The following is a 22,321-nucleotide window of genomic DNA, read 5'->3' as shown; positions in this document are numbered from 1 at the left end:
AATGATTTTGACTTTGGAATCAAAAACGCAATTTGTAAATTTGTGGATGACACTAAACAGCAGAGGCCGACGTGGGGGATAGTCAATCCTGAGGATCACTGCAACCAATTACTAAGAAGACATTAATAAACTGACAGAATGGGGATGAAATTTGCAAATGAATTTAAACATACAAAGGGGTGAGGTATTACATACTTGGTAAAAAAAATAAGGAGGTCGCATATTAGAAAATAAGAATCTAAATGGAGTAGAGGAGCAAAGGGGTCTAGAAGTACAAATAGAAAAATCACTAAATGTTGTGACACAGATCAATCAGGCTGTAACAAAAGCAAACCAAGCACTGGCTTTTTTCCCCCAAAAGGAATAGAATTGAAAAGTAAGGAAGAAATGCTAAACTTGTATCGAAGATTGATTAGACCACCCTTGCAGTGCTGTGTACAATTCTGATCATCATATTATTAAAAAGGATGTAGAAGCACTGAAGAGGGTGCAAAAAAGATTGACATGGCTGATCCCAGAACTGTGAGGTTATACCTATCAGGAAAAAATGAACAGTCTGGGTCGCTTTTCTCTTGAAAGGAGAAAGCTGAGGAGGTAACCAAATAGAAGTTGTTAAAATTTTGAAAGGTTTTGATAGCATAGACAGAATGAGTGTTTCTACTTTGAGGAAGAGTAAAACTAGAGATCAATTTAAGATATTCACTGGCAAATCAAACAGAGAATTCTATACCCAGACAGTGGTGAGAATGTGGAACTTGCTACCACAGGAAGTAGTTGAGGCAAATCGTATAGATGCATTTAAGGAGAAGCTAGATAAGCATAGGAGAGAGAAGGGAATAGAGGGCTAAGCTGATAGAATTAGATGAGGAAGACTGGGAGGAGGCTCGAGTGGAACACAAATGCTGGCATGGACTGCTTGGGCCAATGGCCTGCTTCTACGCAATTCTATCTAATTGGTATGATAGCAAAATGGTTATTATACTGAACAGTACCCCAGACAGTTGATTAATAATCCAAAGAATCTGAAATCAATTCCCACCATGGCAGTTTAAGAATTTGATTTCAGTTTAACAAAACAAATCTGATATCAGTGAAAGTGACAATGAAGTTGTCTGAATGTCCTAAGAACCCAACTGATTCACTAATTTCATTCAGGGAAGGAAGGTTTGCTGGTGTGACCCAGATGTCACTTCAGTCCCAGATCTGGTCAGGGGTAATGATTGCTGTTCCTCCGGCCTGGGTATTCTGCTGCGGGGAGGTAACTTCACCATCTCCGAAGATAAGGAGGTGGTGGGCGGTCGCCTCCTCGTAGCAGACGTGATGTACAACAACGCACCGCTCTGGTTGATCAACGTGTACGCCCCGGTACAACGCAGCGAGCGGCTGACCATCTTCCAGCAGATCCCACTGCTGCTAGCGACGTCCAGGCCAGTCATCCTAGGCGGTGACTTCAACGGCATCATCGATGCGGCTGGACGATCCGACAGTGACGACAGCAAACTGGACGCTACGTCCAGATTCCTAATAGAAACAGTTAAAGATGCCAAACTGCACGACGTCTTCAGCAAACCTGCAGACGGAGCGCAGCGCAGATACACATGGTCAAGATCGGACGGGTCTGCCCGTTCCAGGATTGACTTCCTGTTTGTGTCCCGTGCTGTCACAGTCGGATCCACCGATGTCAAGCCGGTGTTCTTCTCCGACCACTGCCTCTTACTGGCCAACTGTCACTTACAGGACAACCAGCGGGTTGGCAGAGGGACGTGGAAGCTCAATGCTACACTGCTAACCCCAGAGAACGTTCTGGAACTCAAAAGGGAATACAAAAGTTGGAGGACCGTGAAACCCCTCTTTGAGTCTCCAGTTCACTGGTGGGAAGCGATTAAGGAGAACATCAAGAGGTTCTTCATCCACAAAGGTGTTCAGAGGGCGAGAGGGAGACAGAGGGAAATGTCCTAACTCCAGAAAAGTATGCAAAATCTGCTCTGGTTGCAGTCAATGGGGGTCGAGGTCAAGGAGGACCTCCAGGAGGTGAAGAGCCAGCAGGCCTCGCTCTTTGCCAAGGAGGCCTCCAAGATCATCTTCCGGTCCAGAGTCCACTCCATTGAGCAGAATGAGATGTGCTCACGTTACCTCTTCCAAAAGGTACACACAGAGAGCTCTGTTATCAGCAGCCTGAAGGAAGAAGATGGCTCGGTAACGTCTTCGCAGTCCGACATACGAAGGATCAGCAAATCCTTTTATGCTGGGCTGTATGACGCGAAGCCCACAGACAGCAGAGCCTCCCAGTCCTTCCTGTCATCTATCACAGTGGTCTTAGATGACAGCAGGAGGGAGAGACTGCACAAGCCGCTAACTCTGGACGAGCTGACAAAGGCCGTTGAGTCCTTCGAGACGAGTAAAACTCCCGGAAGTGATGGCTTACCGGTTGAGTTGTACTCAGCCCTGTGGGACTGGGTCAGCCCGGACCTGCTGGAAATATACGAGAGTATGCTCCTGGCCGGCAGCATGTCAGAATCCATGAGGAAAGGCATCATCACCCTCATTTACAAGCGGAAGGGGGAGAGGGCAGAAATCAGAAATTGGCGGCCCATCTCACTGCTTAATGTTGACTACAAGACTCTGTCCAAAGTCATAGCCAGTCGAGTCAAGCCTGCTCTGGAGTTGGTGATCCACCCTGATCAGACCTGTACTGTACCCGGCAGGAAGATCTCTGATAGTCTCGTGCTACTCAGGGATACGATCGCGTATGTATGGGACAGGAGGGTGGACACCTGCCTCATCAGCCTGGACCAAGAGAAGGCTTTTGACAGGATATTGCACACCTACATGATGGACGTGCTCTCCAAAATGGGGTTTGGGGAGGGAATCTGCAATTGGATCCAACTGCTCTACACAAACATCAGTAGCGCAGTCTCAATCAATGGGTGGGAATCAGAAAGTTTCCCGATCCAATCTGGAGTCAGACAGGGCTATCCTCTCTCCCCTGTCTTGTTTGTTTGCTGTATTGAACCCTTTGCTGAGTCTATTAGGAAGGATGCGAGCATAAGAGGGGTGACAATCCCAGGCAGCGGAGGCACTCAGGATAAAACCTCCCTGTACATGGATGACGTCGCCGTCTTCTGTTCGGATCCGCTGTCTGTGCGCAGACTGATGAACATCTGCGACCAGTTCGAACTGGCCTCAGGAGCCAAAGTTAACCACGGCAAGAGCGAGGCCATGTTCTTTGGGAACTGGGCTGACCGATCCTTTGTCCCCTTCACCGTCAGGTCAGACTACCTGAAGGTGCTGGGGATATGGTTCGGAAGGGCCGGGGCGTGCACCAAAACCTGGGAGGAGCGAGTAGCCAAGGTACAACAAAAGTTGAGCATGTGGGGGCAGCGATCTCTCTCCATTGTGGGTAAGAACCTGGTCATCAGGTGCGAGGCGCTCACGTTGTTGCTGTACGTGGCGCAGGTCTGGCCCATACCCCACTCCTGTGCTGTGGCGGTCACCCAAGCCATTTTCCGCTTCATCTGGGGATCTAAAATGGACCGGGTCCGGAGGGACACGATGTTCAAATCTCTGGATAAAGGCAGGAAAAATGTACCCAACGTGGCCCTCATCCTGATGACCACCTTTGTGTGCGGCTGCATCAAGCTGTGTGTAGACCTCCAGTACGCAAACTCCAAGTGTCACTATGTGCTGAGGTTCTATCTGTCCCCGGTGTTGCGAAGGATGGGCCTGGTCACATTGCCGCGGAACGCTCCATGCAATTGGACCGTGCTGTACCACCTATCCTTCGTGGAGCAGTTTCTGCGGGAAAACACCTTTGACCACCGGTCCATCAGGCAGTGGTCTGCACGGAATGTCCTCAAGGCCCTATGGGAAAAGGAGACGGGGGATCCTGTCGGATGGTTCCCCGAGCAGACCGCCAAAGTCATTTGGCGGAATGCCTCATCACCAGAACTTTCAAACAAGCACCAAGATGTAGCTTGGCTGGTGGTGAGAAGGGCCCTCCCCGTCAGATCCTTCCTGCACGCCCGAAGTCTCGCCCCCTCCGCGCAATGCCCCCGCGGTGGCTGTGGTGGGGAAGAGACGGTTGCCAACCTCCTCCTGGAATGTGTCTTTGCAAACCAGTTGTGGAAAGAGATGCAGTGGTTTTTGTCGAGGTTCATCCCAAGCAGCTCTGTAACACAGGAGTCTGTGCTCTACGGGCTGTTCCCAGGGATGCACACCGAGACAAACATCAACTGCTGCTGGAGGACTATCAATTCGGTGAAAGACGCCCTTTGGTCTGCCCGAAACTTGCTGGTCTTCCAGCGCAAAGAGTTGTCCACGACCGAATGTTGCAGACTGGCACATTCCAAAGTCCAGGACTACGTGCTGAGGGACGCACTAAAGCTTGGGGCAGCCGCAGCAAAGGCTCAATGGGGAAAGACCACAGTGTAAGGTCCCCCCACCAAGCTGAACCGAGGGGCCAGATCCATGGGTTACCCCTCGAACTGTATCGGGAATATTTTGTGTGCTGTAAAATGTAAAAATGTGAAATGGAAGGGTTGTGAGGCAACTCATGATTGTAATGAAGGAAACTGATCTCCTTTGCAATGTTTGTATTTTTTGGTGCTGTTTGAAACTGTTTGGAAATGTATTTTTCACAGATTTTTATGAATAAAGTATATTTTGGAAATAAAAAAAAACTTCAGTCCCAGATCAATGCAGTTGATTCTTAATTGCTTTCTGAAGTGGCCTCACAGGATATTTGAATCATTAAAAAGAATTTCAGCGGTTCAAGGAAAGACCAAACATTACTTTCTCATTGCATCTGGGGATGAACAATAAATATCAATGTGAACTCCCCGAAACCGATTTTAAAAATAACTCTATGCCAATATTGTGAAGGAGCAACAAAGGATGGAACTAAGGAGAATTAGACAGCATACAAGGAGGATGCACCTTATCAAGTATTCTCCCAGAAAATATACAGGCAGCATACGTTGTATCAAGACCTCTGCAGAGGGTAGAGTTTGAGGGAAGGTTTGGTTTGATGTGTAAGGGAAGAGAGGAAGTCAGCAGAGGCAGCTGAAACAGTGAGACAGAGGTCAACTGACTTTATTTTTATTTTTAAAAATTGTAAGTTAGTTTCCAGACTGTTCAGCAGTTTACACTTGACTGCACCCATGACAGTGCAAATGAGCTGACCCAGGAAACCCACACGTAACTTTCTCTGCAGATCACTGGTGGCAACAGCTGTGTAACTTATTTGGAAGAAATCTTAGACCAATATGTGAATGTAAAACTTTTTTAATCAGAAGGCAAAATTTCAAAAATTTCTGCCTGGTTAAGTTATTGCTAATTATAGGATTTGTAAGCTCTATTAAAACTCGCAAAGTTTGGCTCCCAATCCACCAATGCCTCAATTTTAAAATTCCAATCCTCGTACTGAGGTTGAAGTGCTACTTGAAGTGATGCAACCTAGAGGACGACGGAGCAAGAGCTGTAAAGTGAGATTCGGCTGAATAGCTCTTTTTTGACCGGCACAGACACAGGGCAGAATTTAATGGGCCCCCGGGAGATGGGCTGGGATGTGGCGGGGGGGGGGCCATAGAATTGCGATGGAAGTTTGGGCAGCCGAGGGCCCATCGACTTCCCGTTGCATTGCAATTAAGTTGGGGGCGGGAAGCACTGAGGATAATCATTCCGCCCAGAGGCCAATTGAGGCCCTTAAGTGGCCAATCACTAGCCACTTAAGGGCCTCTTCTTGCCACCACTGGAATTAAACCAGTGGCGGTAGGGGCGGCTTCCGCCATGCAGAGAGGTCAGAGCGGCCTCCCTGCAGGCTTGTGGGGGGGCCTGTTCCGTGGGCAATCTTTGGCCCATGAAGGGCCCCCGGCTGCAAAAACCACACCTCCATGAACACGCCCCCTGCCCTCAACACCCACACTCCCCCTGCCCTCACTGGTGACTTCCAGACTGGCCCTGGCGACCCCCCCAACACTTACCTTAGGTCTGGTGCTTCACAGACAGGCCTGATCCCAAGCCTGGTGTAGTATCAGAAGTAGCCACCGCTCCTGGTATTGCTGCTGATACTATTGAGTTCCTGGCCCCGGGCAGTTAAGTGCCCAAGCACTGTTGAATTGCACCAGAGAGGGCTCAGAAGGGCTAAGGCGGGGTTCCCCTCATCTTTTCGGCCTGGCATCAGGACCCCAATCGGCTCCACTAAATTCAGCCCACCATGGGCCAAATAGCCTCCTGTGTGCCATAAATGTTCTATGTTTTTATGTTCCTTATGTTTCAAATCCCTCCATGGCCTCATCCATCCCCACTTCTATTGCCCCATGCCTTCAGCCATCAAAGCTGTGGAATTCCGTTCCTGAACTTGTTCACCTCTCCAGCTCTTTCTCCTTCTTTAAGACACTGTTTAAAAACAACCTCTGTGATGAACCATTGTTCATCTGTCCTAATTTCTCCTTCTTTACCTGAGTGTCAATTTTGTGTGATTATGACCCTGTCAGGTCCTTGAAACATTTCAACGTTACTCCAAATATATTTCTTTTTGTTTAAGCAGATTTAAGTACCAACATGTTACTTTTGCATATTCCCAAGTATAAATTAACTTCAGCCTGACTTTAGTCCCAAAATAGAAAACATGCCATAAGTGCTTGTCAGAAGCCAGAGGCATGAGCCTCACTTAAACTGGGCCACACCTTTGAAATCACCAGTGACATTTGGGCCTGCTGTCTCACCAGTGGCAACTCTCAGGTAAGCCCTAGGACTGAGGGGAGGAGGTGGAAGTGAATGGGAGGAAGGTCAAACATGAGCAGGCAGTGGCCCTCCAGAGTGTTATGCAGCCGTTCTGTTCCTTCAACCTCCATAGGAAGGTAATAGAATATCATTTACTTTTTGGTGATTGTCACTTCTTAGGCTGCAACAATCCCATCAAAACCATAAGCTCAGTGTTGACTAATGTTGCTGTGTGTTCCTTAAACAGGCATTAGGACCTTCTTAAGCATATATACAAAAACCTGACACTTGTTAAAGGCCGCCGTCTGGGCTGTCTTAAAATTGTCCAAAGCCAATATGATGTTGGACTAATTTTAGGTGTCCTGAGGTACAGGGCATAGCTCTGTAAAATTGATAATTTCTGTCCCCCTTTTCTGTCTGGAAGATAGGCACAATTTCTATCATTTTCTCTACTAAACAAAAATTGATCTTTTTTTATAACGTGTAATACACCTGGGTTGGGAAACATAAAAAGGAAGGTAGTTTAACAAAGATGAGCACAGGTTTTCTATATCCTGTTGCTATATATCTGTTTTGATTAATTTTTGTGCCCTTTAATATTTCTATTTTTTTCACAAGTGCAAGATTGTGAAAAATGTGGTCATAAGAAATGCCATCAATTGCTATTTACCACCCAATTGAATGAGCTGAAAGCATCTAAAATATGAAAATTAGCTATGCAAATGTGTATGAAGCAATCAATTCACATCAACTTCTTAAAATAACTGGATATACAAGAACTGATTCAACGTCATCTGATCCAAAGTCTTCTGCAGATTATACTTCACTCAGGTAAATTTGAATAAAATTGTATCTCATTTTCCAAAATATATCATTATAACCATCTTGTTATAGCAAACAATTCCACTCTCCCATCAGGTGCTCCATTATAATCAAGTGAAGTGTTCAGACCCTACTAGAGTGAAGACTGAGAAGAAACGCTGCTTTGCCATTCTTGGGCTTGTAATGACAAGGTTTAACTACAACTGTGAGAAAGACAAAAGCAGAGTTTCAGATAATTCAAAAGCAAATGTAAATCATCCCCAGGAACATCCTTAGTATCTTCCCCAAGATAGTGCCAGTTTAATAGTTAGAAATATATTTACTGACAAGAGGACCATTTTGAGGAAACATTCCCAGCCATTCACTATGCTGCCAATAGGCATTGCTACATAACATCGAGAGGGGGCGGGGCAGGTCTGGGGTGATGGGAAGTCAGTGCTTTCCCCATCACCTTTTGGACAATAATCTGGGGGAGTGGATTGTTATATGATTGCTTCAAGAGTGATGTCCCTTTAAGAACTCAGTATGCTAATAAGCTGAGTGCCAGGACATAGTCATGTGACTAGAACCAATGGTTGCTCTGCAACTGTAACTCCCTAGACAAAGGTTCTGTTCATAGTTTTCTCTGTATTGTATATAATAGTTAGCTGTTAAAAGCAAAATACTGCAGATGCTGAAAATCTGTAATAAAAACAGAAAGTGCTGGAACTGCTCAGCAGATCAGGCTGCATCTGCGGAGAGAGAAGCAGAGTTAACATTTCAGGTCTGTGACCTTTCATCATGTTTCTCAGTTCTGATGAAAGGTCACACACCTAAAACTTTAACTCTGCTTCTCTGTCCGCAGATGCTGCCTGATCTGCTGAGCAGTTCCAGCACTTTCTGTTTTTATTAGCTGTTAATAAACCTGTTTGAGATCTTCATGGAATTGGAATTCACGTAAATCATTGCGTTACTTAAGACAACACAATGAACACATGACATGGATTGCCCACCCACTGTGGACTCTGCCTGGTCTTTATCCTATTGAAATAAAGAGGTTCTACAATGAGTGGGAGATTACTGCCTAGGTGTTAAAAGTGAAAATAACTTCCCAGGTTTTTTGATGAACTGAATTATTGCATAGAGTTAGGGAGGTGACTGGGATGGTTTCTCGACTATTCTGGACTCAGTAAACAGATCTGTTAAAATGAGCACTAATTTAATGAAATCCTGCTCCTGGTTGGAAGCCTTGCCCAATGGGACTGCACTTTGGAAAGTTGGGCATGCACCTTCACATGATTCTCTCTGCATTATGGTTACATGAGTAAAAGTCCCCCATTAAAGCTGTTTTGAATTACAACTGAAAATAAATTGCATATAATACAATGTGGAACTCCTTACCTCTCTCAGTCTCCCCTATAATTTATGAGCACTTGAAACTCAAATTTATTGTTACCTTCCAACTTTTCTTACTCTACCTCATCTCTCCTATTCTCTCAACCATGGTGGTGCCCTGAATTATGGGCCTGGGTCTTCAACTATTTTCCTTCAAAAACAGTTCTATTGGTCATTTATTTCCTTGCTGTCTGTGGGACAAATTGCTTTGTGCAATTTGGCTGCTGCATTTGCTGGCAAAACCACAGTGACGACACTTCAAAAGAAATGCATTGGCTGTGAAGTATTTTGGGATGTCCCAAAGGCATGGAGGCTACTATTCTCAATAACCCATGCATGGAGTAAGTTACTTGACTCGAACACAGTTCTACACAATGGGCAGAATCTTATCAGGCCATCAGAAGCAGCTTTGGAAATGGGGGCAGGAGGGGGCAGGGATTTTTTGGAAGTTGTGTGTTGGGCCGTCTCCCTGATTGATTCCTGCCTCCATTCAATCTTGCTGAAGGTAGGTTGTCATGGGAATCGGCAACTGTGGGGCCCACCACAGCCAAGCCTTAACCTATTCTTGCTCAAAACATCCAGATGACAGGGATAAACTTTTACAGTCGCTGCCTCAGTGGTAATGTGTGGGACAGATCACTGCCCGTTATAGAACCCGCCTGGTGTTCACGCCATTCAATTCAATGGAATGAAACTCAGGCAAGTTCTATAAAAGGTAACCAATTCACTCTGACAGATTATTGCCCAGATAGTGAAGATGAAAATCTAACCCATGCACTTTCCAGCATAGATCACAGAACAGCGATCAGGAGCCAAAACCATGGCCAATTTGGTTTTGTCCTGCTGGCCTGGAGTGATGACAGCAAATATAGTGCTTTCCCTGTGACCCCAGCTGAGATAAACTAATTCAATACAGAGTGAGAATTCAGCCTAAGCCCTGTATGGCTCAACACTGCACCATACAATGCGCTTATCTGAATCTAGAGTGCCTGTGGGTATTTAATAGCTTTTTTTTTATTTGTTCATGGGATGTGGGTGTCACTGGCTAGGCCAGCATTTATTGCCCATCCATAATTGCCCTGGAGAAGGTGGTGGTGAGCTATCTTCTTCAACCGCTGCAGTCCATGTTAGGTAGGTACACCTACAGTGCTGTTAGGAGGAAGTTCCAGAATTTTGACCCAGCGACAGTGAAGGAACGGCGATATAGTTCCAAATCAGGATGGTGTGTGACTTGGAGGGGAACTTGCAGGTGGTGGTGTTCCCATGCATCTGCTGCCTTTGTCCTTCTAGATGGTAGAGGTTGCAGGTTTGTAGGTGCTGTCAAAAGAGCCTTAGTGAGTTGCTGCAATGCATCTTGTAGATGGTACACACTGCTGTCACTCTGTGCCAGTGGTGGAGGGAGTGAATGTTCATGGATAGAATGCCAATCAAGTGGGCTGCTTTGTCCTGGATAGTATCGAGCTTCTTGAGTGTTGTTGGAGCTGCATCCATCCTGGCAAGTGGAGAGTATTCCATCACACTCCTGACTTGTGTCTTGTCGATGGTGGACAGGCTTTGGAGAGTCAGGAGGTAAGTTACTCACCGCAGCATTCTTAGCCTCTTACCTACTCCTGAAGCCAGGGTATTTATATGGCTACTCCAGTTCAGTTTCTGGTCAATGGGAACCCCCAGGCTGTTGGTAGTGGGGGATTTAGTGATCATAATGACATTGAATGTAAAGGGAAGATGGTTAGATTCTCTCTTGGTTAAGATGGTCATTGCCTGGCACTTATGTGGTGCAAATGTTACTTGCCACTTATCAGCCCAAGCCTGGATATTGTCCAGGTCTTGCTGCATTTCTATACGGACTGCTTCAGTATCTGAGGAGTCGCGAATGGTGCTGAACATTGTGCAATCATCAGTGAACATCCCCACTTCTGACCTTATGATTGAAGGAAGGTCATTGATGAAGCAGCTGAAGATGGTTGGGCCTAAGAAACTTCCTTGAGGAACTCCTGCAGTGATGTTCTGGGAATGAAATGATTGACCTCCAAAAACCACAATCATCTTCCTTTGCACTAGGTATGACTCCAACCAACGGAGAGTTTACCCCCTGATTCCCATTGACTCCAGTTTTGCTAGGACTCCTTGATGCCATACTCGGTTAAATGCTATCTTGATGTCAAGAGCATTCACTCTCACCTCACCCCTTGAGTTTAGCTCTTTTGTCCATGTTTGAACCATGGCTGTAATGAGGTCAGGAGCTGAGTGGCCCTGACGAAACCCAAACTGAGTGTCATTGAGCTGGTTATTGCTAAGCAGGTGCCGCTTGATAGCACTGTCAATGACACCATCACTTTACTGATGATCGAGAGTAGACTAATAGGGCAGTACTTGGCTGGGTTGGATTTATCCTGCTTTTTGTGTATAGGACATATCTGGGCAATTTTCCACATTACCGGGTAGATGTCAGTGTTTCAGCTGTACTGGAACAGCTTGGCTAGGGACGCAGCTCATTCTGGAGCACAAGTCTTCAGTACTATTGCCAGAATGTTATCAGGGCCCAAAGCCTTTGCAGTATCCAGTGCCTTCAGTCATTTCTTGATATCATGTGCAGTGAATCGAATTGGCTGAAGACTGGCATCTGTGATGCTCGGGACTTCAGGAGGAGGCTGAGATGGATCATCCAATCCGCAGTTCTGGCTGAAAATTATGCAAATGCTTCAGTCTTATCTTTTGCACAAATGTGTTGGGCTCCCCCATCATTGAGGATGGAGATATTTGTGGAGCCACCTCCTCCAGTTAGTTCTTTAATTGTCCACCACCATTCAAAACTGAATGCCCAATCATTCAGGACTGCAGACCTTAGATCTGATCCATTGGTTGTTGGATCGCTTAGCTCTGTCTATTGCATACTGTTTATGCTGTTTGGCATGCAAGTTGTCCTGTATTGTAGCTTCACCAGGTTGACACCTCATTTTGAGGTATGCCCAGTGCTGCTCCTGGCATGCCCTCCTGCACTCTTCATTGAACTAGGGTTAATCCCCTGGCTTGATGGTACTAGTAAAGCGGGGAATATGCCAGACCACAAGGTTACAGATTGTGGTTGAGTACAATTCTGCTGCTGATGGCCCACAGTGCCACATGGATGCCCAGTTTTGCATTGCTAGATCTGTTTGAAATCTATCCCATCTAGCACTGTGGTAGTGCCACACAACACGATGGAGGGTATCTTCAATGTGAAGACAGGACTTTGTCTCTGCAAGGTCATGTCCTGTAAGTAATTTTTCTCAATGTTGTTCAGTTTCTCATTCAGCAACTGAGCAAACTGCTTTCATTCCCTTCAATGGGTGTGTCATATTTAAAAAGCTGCTATGAAGACTTCGGTCAAGAGAACCAATTTTAGAAAACCTTGCTTCTAATGCAGATCTAACACACATTGTGTGTACAGATCGGGAACTTGGTTACGATTCCTCATAATCTTCCATTCATAAAATGGACCCTATCGGCTCAGTGGTTAAATGCACTGGGGCATTCAGACCCATATAGAGCACAGGCTCCTGGTTCTGGTCTAAATCTTGCCAGATGCTGAGTTAGCTGAGTCCAGCCAATGGTCCCTGTTGGAAAATGTCAGGCAATGTAAGAAGAGCACACCCGTATTTCTTATTTCCACTGTCACTGGTGTGATACTCCACCAGCAGCACAGATTTTTCAGGTTACTAAATCATTGTGCGTTATTTTTAAATGAATCTATCATTTCCCTCCAATTATATTCTTCTGCCTTTATGATTTTAATGATATTGTAAGCAGTAGTTGACCCATGAGAGGAATTTAAACTAGTGAATTTGAGCGCTATGCTTCACAAGGGAAATCTTTCGCACAGAGCTTATGTGCAGCAGTTAAGGCTCTGTCAGGGCAACCTGTGTTTTTGGTACCTAGAATTACTATTATTTTTCTTTAACAATCCTCACCTGCAAATATTTGAAGCCTGAGGAATTAATATAAAGCTCAATCTCACCTCATTGCAAATCATAGTGGTCTTTGGTTTAGCACATAGGAAATTCCTGTATTTAAAACAAACTGCAATGCGCTGGGTGCTGTATGCCTTATGAATGCTGACTGATAAAGAATGTCTTTTGTTTTCCTTAATATCTAAATACTGCCTGAAAAAGAATAATTTAATTTTGCTTACATAACAACTTCATATGCTTAAATGTTATTTTATCATGCAGAACACCTTTTGGACATTGCAATGTAAAAGGCAATATTTACATGCAAAGAATTTCTCATTTTAGTTAGCATGTACTATTCCTATCTGAGTCCCTGACTAATGTTCAACCTAAGAACATTAAAAACAAAGAAATATGGGCTGGAGTCGGCCATTTGGCCCTTTGAAACTGCTCCGCCATTCAACAAAATCATGGCTGATTTTCTATCTCAACCCCACCTTCCTGGAGTATCAACATCTCCCTTACTTCCTGTAGTACCCAAAAATGTATTGACCTCTGTCTGGAATATACAACTGAACATCTACAGCTTTCTGGCATAGTGAATTCCAAAGATTCATAACGCTTTTGAATGAAGACATTTTTCCGCATCTCATTTCTAAATGGCCAACCCGTTATTCCGAGACTGTGACCCCAAACCTACTGCTTGGTGTCCTCCAAGGATCTATTCTTGGCTACCATCTTCCTCATCTACAACCTTCCCTTTGAAGATGTTATTTGCAAACATGGGGTCAACTTTCACATGTACACTGATTACACCCAGCACTTGTTTTAGTTTAGAGATACAGCACTGAAACAGGCCCTTCGGCCCACCGAGTCTGTGCCGACCATCAACCACCCATTTATACTAATCCTACACTAATCCCATATTCCTATCACATCCTCACCTGTCCCTATATTCCCCTACCACCTACCTATACTAGTGGCAATTTATAATGGCCAATTTACCTACCAACCTGCAAGTCTTTTGGCTTGTGGGAGGAAACCGGAGCACCCGGAGAAAACACACGCATACACAGGGAGAACTTGCAAACTCCACACAGGCAGTACCCAGAATTGAACCCGGGTCGCTGGAGTTGTGAGGCTGCGGTGCTAACCACTGTGCCACTGTGCCACCCTCTCACTTCTCTCACCCATTCCACTGCTTCCATCTATCAGACTGCTTGTCTGGCATCAAGTCTTGGCTAAGCCATAACTTACTCCATCTAAAGATTGTGAAGACCAAGGCTGCTCTCCTCGGTCCACAGCACAAACTCTGTGTAGTCACCACTGACACCATCTCCTTCCACACTCAAAGTCTCATGTTGAACAAGACAGTGATAACCTTTTGCATTCTGCTCAATCCTGCATTGAGTTTCAGATGTCTATCTTCTCTCTCACAAAGACCATCCATTTCCACCTCCTCTTCTGCTCCTAGCTCAGCCCACCTGCCACTGAAAGAATCAGTTATTCCTTTGCCATTTCCAGACACGACTATTCCAAGGGTCTCCTGTCACACCTTCCATCATGCACCCTTTTGTAAATTTCACCTCAACCAATACTTTGCTGCCCAAACATTACACTATCTCACATAGCTGTCCTCTCCTGATCTCCCAACACCTCAAATTTAAAATTCTGATCCTTTTGTTTAATTCCCTCAAGCACTTACTCTTCCCTTTTTCAGCAACTTTCTCCAGCTCCACAGAACCTGTCCGCACCCAAACTCTCCACTCCTCTTGTGCATCTCCCCTCTCTTTGCCCCCATCATTTGTGGCCATGACTTTAGTCTTTCTTCCCTAAACCCCATCATTTTCCTCTGTTCATTAAGGCTCTCCTTAAAACTCTTTTACCAAGCTTTCGATGCCTCATCCGAAGCTCTTCTTCTTTGGTTCAGTGTCCATTTTTCCATTCTTGTGTAGAGCCATCTGATATTCATTTGTGTACAACTCATTCAAATGTTCCAATTTCACCTTTGGTACAGAATGCAGGTTTGTAAAAGCAGTTTTGAAAATGCTGCAGTCAAAATGCATTGTGCAATGTCATACTGATTCGTATGGAGTACAGAGCCCTGGTCGTTCTCCAATCTTTGATTTGTACTGAATTAGCTGATTCCAACCTGTGATGCTTGTTGGACAATGCGACAGGTAAGGGCAAGATCAAGTTGGGTTGACAACGTATGTCAGCCAAGAGCGACGTCTCAATTCATTCCATCTTCGCTGCCTCCGGAGAATACTTGGCATCAGGTGGCAGGACCGTATCTCCAACACAGAAGTCCTCGAGGCGGCCAACATCCCCAGCTTGTACACACTACTGAGTCAGCAGCGCTTGAGATGGCTTGGCCATGTGAGCCGCATGGAAGATGGCAGGATCCCCAAAGACACATTGTACAGCGAGCTCGCCACTGGTATCAGACCCACCGGCCGTCCATGTCTCCGCTATAAAGACGTCTGCAAACGCGACATGAAATCCTGTGACATTGATCACAAGTCGTGGGAGTCAGTTGCCAGCGTTCGCCAGAGCTGGCGGGCAGCCATAAAGACGGGGCTAAAATGTGGCGAGTCGAAGAGACTTAGTAGTTGGCAGGAAAAAAGACAGAGGCGCAAGGGGAGAGCCAACTGTGCAACAGCCCCGACAAACAAATTTCTCTGCAGCACCTGTGGAAGAGCCTGTCACTCTGGAATTGGCCTTTATAGCCACTCCAGGCGCAGCTTCACAAACCACTGACCACCTCCAGGCGCGTATCCATTGTCTCGTGAGATAAGGAGGCCCAAAAGAAAGAAAAAAGAACAGAGCCCTGGTCGTTCTCCAATCTTTGATTTGTACTGAATTAGCTGATTCCAACCTGTGATGCTTGTTGGACAATGCGACAGGTAAGGGCAAGATCAAGTTGGGTTATGACGAGCCCTGTGAAGAAAGATACAGGAGGAGGGCTGATTACATGAGACACTGCTTTCAGGAGATGAGGAGAAAAAAAATCAGGGATCAGCAAGATCAAAGAAAAATTCAGAGAGAAAAAAAATCAGGGATTTTTCTCTGAATTTTTCTTTGATCTTGCTGATCTCTACAGTAACCAAATCACTATTGTATGACAGGATCTTTCAGATTATCTGATTACCTTCTAGGTTGGGTGACTCAGAACCATTCAAAAGTCTTCTTCAGTGTATCATCAGGATTTTCATTATCATTTAAATATATCATTCTACATCGGGATACCTGGAGAAGGAGGGAGATTTTTTTTAGGCAGTGGGATTAAACACCACTCATATGTCTTTGATTTGTAGGTTATGTTTTCATAATTTATTCCATTTTAATTTGCTGTGTAAATTCTGCATTAAGTTTTAGTCACATCAATGTCATAGTAAGGTGATCTTTATATAGAATCAACTGAAATTACCTGACAGGTTTTCCAAAAGGTATCTTCATATGAAAGATGTTAATTGCTTAATTATTTTGAGAAGTAGAATCATTATTTGATAATTGTGAACAATTTTACTGCAGGTGCATGCCCACAGAATTATTCTTTTAGTAATACACATAGTGGCCAGGATTTTATCTTGGTGATGGGGGTCTCAGCCACCCGCTAAAGCACCGCAAGAGCCCCGCGTCTCCATCTCTGGTGAAAGCCTGCCGGATTATGTGCCAATTAGGCACTTAAGTGGACAGCTCGGGCCTTCCCCAGGATTAAGGACTCTGGCGATGGAAGTCCCGCTTGCTGAGAACTGACAGCCAATCAGAGGCTGGCAGCTCTTTCACTGAGTGGCTGCTGGCAGATGTGCTGGAACCAGGCCACAGATAAGTCAGGGCATGAGAGGTTTCACAGGGTGGGGGTCGTAGGGGAGGAGGATGTAGGGGGGTTGGCAGCAAGAGCAGGGGGTGGCTCTCAGCGGCCTCCCCGTTCCGATGTCGGTTCCCTCATTCAGGCACTAAGTGCAGTTCACAGGCCTTCCCGCCCCGGACTTAATTTGGGTGCGGGGGAAGATGGTGGGGATTCCCCCACCCATCAACATCCCGCCCAATTATACGCTCTGCCTACCTCCAAAGTCACTGCGGGGCAGAGCATAAAATTCCCCCCAGTTTGTTAAAACTGGAGTATTTTTGTATAGAACTTATGAGTTTTTTCACTGTACTGCAGCTTTTAGTTTAAGATATTCTCTTACGGAAAATACTTCCTCAAAATGATCTCTGGTTCTGATGAAAGGTCACAGACCTGAAACGTTAACTCTGTTTCTCTCCCCACAGGTGCTGCCAGACCTGCTGAGTATTTCCAGCATTTTCTGCTTTTATCTCCAAATGCATCCTAGGAAAAAGTCTTCCATTCCTTTGGCTGTGCATGAAGTATGTAAGGATAAAGCCAGTCATGCCAACAACAACAACTTGTATTTATATAGCACCTTTAGCGTAATAAAACATCCCAAGCTTCACAGGAGTGTTAGCAAGCCAAATTTGACACTGAGCCAGATAAGGTGATATTAGGTCAGATGGCCAGAAGCTTGGTCAAAGAGGCAGGTTTTAAGGAGAGTCTTAAAGGAGGAAAGAGAGTTAGAGAGGCTGTGAGGTTTAGGGAAAGAATTTCAGAGCTTAGGACCTAGTTAACTGAAAGCACATCCACCAATAGCAGAGCAATTAAAATCACGGATGTTCAAGAGGCAAGATTTGGAGTAGAGCTATCTCGGAGGGTTGTGCAGCTGGAGGAGATTATAGAGATAAAGAGGGGTGAGGTCATGGAGGGATTTGAAAACAAGAATGAGAATTTTTAAATTGAGGTGTTGTTTAACTGGGAGCCAATGTAGGTCAGCGAGCACAGGAGTATTGGGTAATCAAGACTTGGTGGAAGTTCGGACATGGCAGCAGAGTTTTGGATGAAGTCATGTTTACAGAGGGTAGAATGGGGAAGACAAGCCAGGAGTGCACTGGAATGGTCAAGTTTAAAGGTAATAAAGGCATGGATGAGAGTTTCTGCAGCAGATGAGCTGAAATGGGGTGAAGTCGAGCAATGTTATGGAGATGGAAATAGGCAATCTTAGTGATGGTGCGAATGTCTGGTCGGAAGCTCATCTCAAGAAGAAATATGACACCAAGGTTGCAATCAATCGGCTTCAGCCTCAGAAAGTTGCCCGGAAGAGAGTGGGAGGAAGTAATTATTTAATTATTTATTCAATAATTATTTAATTGGAGGAAATTTCTGTTCATCCATTCCAGGATGTCTGACAATTTAGACATGGCAGTTGTAGACATTTAAAGAGGTAGTGGTAAGATCAAGCCGAGTGTTGTCAGTGTACATGTGGTACAAGGTACTAATAAATGTAAACAACGAGGTAAAGAGATACGCAGCTCACCCAAGTACTAAAAATGTGTACCGTTGGACTATTAGTTGATGATGTAAGAGTGAATTTGCCAAAGAAGGTGCTGCCCAAACAATCTGTGAATAAACCTGTTTGGTAGTTTAGTCTGTTAGAAAAAGTGTCTGGATGGCTGATATTAATCATCTGTCATAACATGGACATTTAGAGGAAATCCTACATGTAATCCAGGAAAAATAAATGATCTAAATGTTGTCCTGGATATGCGATCTCAGCTTATTTTCAATACTAGGCCTTGTGTCAGTTCATAGGACTCATGATTTTGCCTATGGATCTGACTAATGTATCAGGCATGAAATAAATTATCTAATGAAACCCAAATCATAATGCCTGCTTGTTTTAAAAACAGTACACAGTGCATTTCTTATTTTCTGAAAATATGGAGAAATGCTGGGGGAGGAGGAAGATTTCTAGCGTTTTCTGTTCATAGTGGAATCATAACCATTTTGCCTTTGCAATTTGCTGTAAGCATGATGTTACGCTACAGGCATTATAGTATCATAGAACGGTTATAGCACAGAAGGAGGCCATTCAATCCATTGAGTCCATGCTGACTCTCCGCAAGAGCAATCCAGCTAGTCCCACTCCCCTGTCCTTTCCCCATAGCCCTGCAAATTTTTTCCCTTCATGTACTGACCTAATTCCCTTTCGAAAACCATGATTGAATCGGCCTCCACCACCCTCTCAGGCAATGCATTCCAGATCCTAACCAGTCGTTGCATAAAAAAGGCTTATCCTCATGTTACCTTTGGTTCTTTTGCTAATCACCTTAAATCTGTGTCCTTTGATTCTTGGTCCTACTGCCAATGGGAACAGTTTCCCTTCTCTGTACTCTGTGTAGACCCCTCATGATTTTGAACACCTCTATCAAATCTCCTCTCAACCTTCTCTAAAGCGAACAGCCCCAGCTTCACCAGTCTATCCACATAACTGAAGTCCCTCATCCCTGGAACCATTTTAGTAAATCTTTTCAGCATCCTCTTGAAGGTCTTCATATCCGTCCTAAAGTAGTTTTAGAGAACACTACTTGTTAATACTACTGTGGAACTGGCAGACATGAGTTTGACTGTTGGCTGCACAATTCTCTGGATAAGAAAAATGGATGTCAAATAAATATTAATGTTGTTACGACCAGGTGTGACAGGTGTCTAGGGATCCCTTTTAGCCTTCACCTGGTCTTATTGTAACAGGGTTTATGTTTATTAAACACACTGTCTTTTGAGCTCCCCCTTGCTGAATCCTTGTTCACCACTTTCCAACTGTAAGGCAAAAAATAAGCATAAACAGGCTTTCTTAGATTTAAAGAAGAAAAGTGAAATTTATTAAAACTTAAACTCTAATTCGGTTAACGCCTACGGATACACGCCGCACCCTTTGCTAGCATGCATAAGCGATACGCACATGCAAATAGAGACAGAAAAGAGAAGGAAAAAAAAGTAGACAGGTTTGAGGCAATATCTGAAGAGTTAATTGTTATTGTGCTTCGAGCTCGCTGTTTGATTGTAGGTAGATCTTGCTTTTTGTTGGGGCTCAGTATTCTTCTTAACCTTGTTCACTGTAGGAGACTTTTCTCTCTTGGGGTTCATATGTCTTCAATGGTTTCCGAAGCTGGTGAGAGCGAGATGAGAGCAGACAGGACAGAGATCTTTTCAGTTCAGGAGGAAACAGCTTTCTGAGTTCGGAAACTATGTGGCAAGTTCAAATTCAAAAAAACTCCAACCACCAGTTAGTCATGTGACTAGCCTGGTCTGACCAGATCTTCTGTGTATTGGGGAAGCAAGGACTGGGTTCCGTGAGGGCTTGGCAATTCCTTGTGATAGGCCCTCTTTTCTTCCCAGCAGCAATTTTAAGTTTTAATGTTCATATGGTGAAATAATGTGTGCCTCATTCTTGGCAGGTGCAGGCCTGCATGACAATATTATGACAGAGTCAATGTACAGCTGTGTCTCCAATAACATTAATTTTGACGGTGATATTGCGCGACTGAAAGAGGCAGGGCAGAATTTTCACCCATCTCATATTTTCACCGTGATCCCATTCAAAATCTTGAGGATGGGGTCGTTACCATATTTGGGGCAGGTGTCCTCAATGGTAGCAGCATTATGGGGGAGGACACCTAACTGAAGAGATGGAATTTCAGTGGTATCTTGCGAATCCAATTCAGAATGGTACTCAGGTTGGTCTGACTATAAATAGGATCTGATCTCTGGATGATGGGCTCCAGATTCAAAGGATTATAATTTGAATCTTGCATTGTCACCCACATTCAGTCCAGGATGCCAAATTTGCTTTATTTTCTGCAGGCATACCTACTACTAGTCATTACTGATGAGGTAACCCAAGATTCGCTCTCCCTTCTCCTCCACCTCCCCTCAACCCCACAGGCATGCTCACAATCTGATGTCGCGATAGAGAGGGAGTGAGTAGATGAACTGACCTTTTCTGCTGTCAGAATTTGTCACAACTACTCTCAAGTGGTGGAAGCGCAATGGAGATGGGTCTCACCTCAATTTCTGGTCCCCATGCTATAATAAGGTCTGGCCTCTGCCCCAAGAAGATGCAGCAGTTCTAGGTTATCACGTTTAAAAGGATTGCAATATGCTCCCAGTTGTAATTGTCTGGATTCAAACCATACCCAAATTACAAATTACATTACACTGTTAATATCAATGGAAGGCATTTCACGTCTATTCAAAATCAATTAAGTAAGGTTGTAAGGTTGGGAACCTTCCATCTACGAAAGATGATGGACATGCAGCAAACAATCCATTTAGGTGGGGTTTCTTCTCTTGGTGCACCTTTGCTGATGGTTGATCCTTGAGAGGCAGGTTCTGCCACAAGTGCTGCATATGAAGCTGCCAAGTGACGCTGTGAGTTGTTGTTTTTAGCATTGGTGCCTGTTGCCAAGCTGCTGTAGCCACTGGTAATCATGAGCACACCAGTCCAACAGGATGTGTTGCCATTTCCCAGTTTCACCAGCTAGTGAGTCCCAAATGTGATAGTCAACATTTAGGGCCTTCATGTCATGCTTGCAAACATCCTTAAAGCAGAGCTTTGGGCACCCCACTGGTCGTCAGGCCCCTGCTACCTCACCACACAGAAGGTCCTTGTGTATGCGATCATCTTCCATCCAGTGGACATGTCTGATCCACCAAAGCCGCCTCTGTTTGATTAGTGCCGATGCACTTGGGAGCTCTGACTTTGAGAGGACTGCCACGTTTGAGATATACCCATAATGTGCAGCAGACATTTTCCTGATAGCTGTAAGTCGCCCATGTTTCACAGCCATACAGCAAGGCGCTGAGAATACAGCCTTATAAGCCATCAGCTTAATCCTAAATTGTTATCCCATCTGCGATTCGCAAGTCTGCTAAAGGTAATAGCTGCTTTCCCTATGTGTGTGTTAATCTCTGCATCAAGGAACAGATTGTCTGTCACCCTGGACCCAAGGTAGCAGAATTTGCTAACCACTTCCAGTGGGGTGTTATTTAGTGTGATTAGGGGCGGAGATGCAACACCTTGTCCCATGACCATGGTTTTCTTAACACTTATAGTCAAGGAGAACAAGTTATAAGCTAAAAAATTAAACAGCATCATAAGAAATATTCAAAACATCTTTTTTAACTGATGATCCTCAGCATAGAGTTGTGTTCTCTTCTCTTTCTTTCTAACCTTGTATACCATCAAAGTTGAAAAGAGCGATAGAAAAAACAAGGGCAATGAAAATCTCGGCAGTTATTCTACGACTCATTGGGAAGCTTTGCTGCTGACCCTGGAAAACATTCTGGCATTGGGGAAAGATTCCCTAATTTACCTGCAAATGGCTTTTGCCCACAGCATCACAGGAGCTACTCAGGCACTGCCATGTTTGGTGGAGCCATGCTATTGGGGGTTGGGGGATGGGGGATGTGCAGGAGTGAGGTGGTGTGGGGGTGCCAGGTTCTCTGCAGGGAAATTTTTGGGTACAAGGAGCTATTTTAAATATTACAGGAAAATAATCACTTAGCAGCCTGATTTCTTGGTCCAGAAATGACCAAAGTTACAGTAGGTGTACACCAGACCAGCTGCAGACTTTCA

The sequence above is a fragment of the Heterodontus francisci genome, chromosome 1, assembly GCF_036365525.1.
Source record: "Heterodontus francisci isolate sHetFra1 chromosome 1, sHetFra1.hap1, whole genome shotgun sequence".
In the NCBI taxonomy this organism is placed as follows: domain Eukaryota; kingdom Metazoa; phylum Chordata; class Chondrichthyes; order Heterodontiformes; family Heterodontidae; genus Heterodontus; species Heterodontus francisci.
The sequence above is the reverse complement of the archived record's forward strand: the minus strand, read 5'-3'. Positions refer to the sequence as shown.